At 44.5% G+C, this 1,210-nt stretch overlaps 1 non-coding gene across 1 annotated transcript; it reads right to left on the reverse strand.

Moving 5' to 3' along the window:
- Positions 1–409: 409 nt before the first annotated feature.
- On the reverse strand, positions 410–516 carry LOC140632758 (U6 spliceosomal RNA). Its single transcript, XR_012030450.1, has one exon. It is a non-coding gene; the product is annotated as a U6 spliceosomal RNA (small nuclear RNA).
- Between the last annotated feature and the right edge of the window lie 694 nt (positions 517–1,210).

The following is a 1,210-nucleotide window of genomic DNA, read 5'->3' on the forward strand; positions in this document are numbered from 1 at the left end:
GGAGACTGGCAAAAATGATTTAAGGAAAGAAAAAGATCAAGAGCTACAGTAAACATGGGAGGGCAGCCCTTCCTTCCTCTGTTCCTCCCTTCTTCCTTCCTTCTGTTCTTCCTTTCCCTCTTTCTTTTTTATTTTTTTAATTTAAATTCAATTAGCCAACATAAAATATATACTTAGTTTCAGATGTAGTGCTCAGTGGTTTATCAATTGCGTATAATGCCCAGCATTCATCACATCATGTGCCCTCCTTAATGCCTGTCACCCAGTTACCCTATCCCCCCCACCCACCTCCCCTCCTTCAACCCTTAGTTTGTTTCCTATAGTTAAGAGTCTCTCGTGGTTTTTTTCCCTTTCTGATTACTTCCCATTCAGTTTTCCCTCCTTTACCCTATGATCCTCTGCCCTATTTCAAAAAATGGAATGCCTCATGAATTTGCATGTCATCCTTGCGCAAGGTCCATGCTAATCTTCTCTTTATTGTTCCAATTTTGATATGTGTGCTGCTGAAGCGACCACACTTTCTTTATTTATTTATATGACCATAGGTGATATTTTCACACATCAGCTCACATCAGTTCATGGTCCCATTTGTACTGACAGGCATGGCAGTGGTGGAAACTCCGAGAAGTGGATGGTGGGACTAATCGCCAATCTCATAGACCTAACAGCACCTGCAGGTGCCTTCGATGTGTACATATATGTGCAGTGACTGGGAAATGTGGTAGACTTAAAAAACAAATCCTTCTTTTTGTCTTTCAGAGCGTTATTTATTGATCTGTGCCAGTCTGTGCACTATGCAAGAGCACAAGCTTGCCAGGGTGGAGGGACAAGAGAAGCTTGGGGCAAGTGGAGAAAGGTCTGGAGGAAGAGAGGCTGTGGAGAGGCATTCTACACAACGGCAAGAATCAGCATTTCCTTCCTTCCTTCCTTCCTTCCTTCCTTCCTTCCTTCCTTCCTTCCTTCCTTCCTTCCTCCCTTTCTTCTGTCTCATCCTCTTTCAGGCTTCTTCTTCCTCCTTGACTGGCTCCATATCATGATCTTGCTTAAAAAAGAAGCACAGACATTAGGCTGCCTGGATATCACAAATCAAACGATTAAGCCAACCAAGCAGCAGCAGGAGCAGCTGATGAGGTTGTGTGGAGAGGAGGAGGCCGTGAGAGTGTAGTGTGCATCATGGGCGGCAAAGATGGGACGTCACCTGAACTGTCTC

This window comes from Canis lupus, chromosome 4 (genome assembly GCF_048164855.1).
Source record: "Canis lupus baileyi chromosome 4, mCanLup2.hap1, whole genome shotgun sequence".
NCBI lineage: Eukaryota > Metazoa > Chordata > Mammalia > Carnivora > Canidae > Canis > Canis lupus.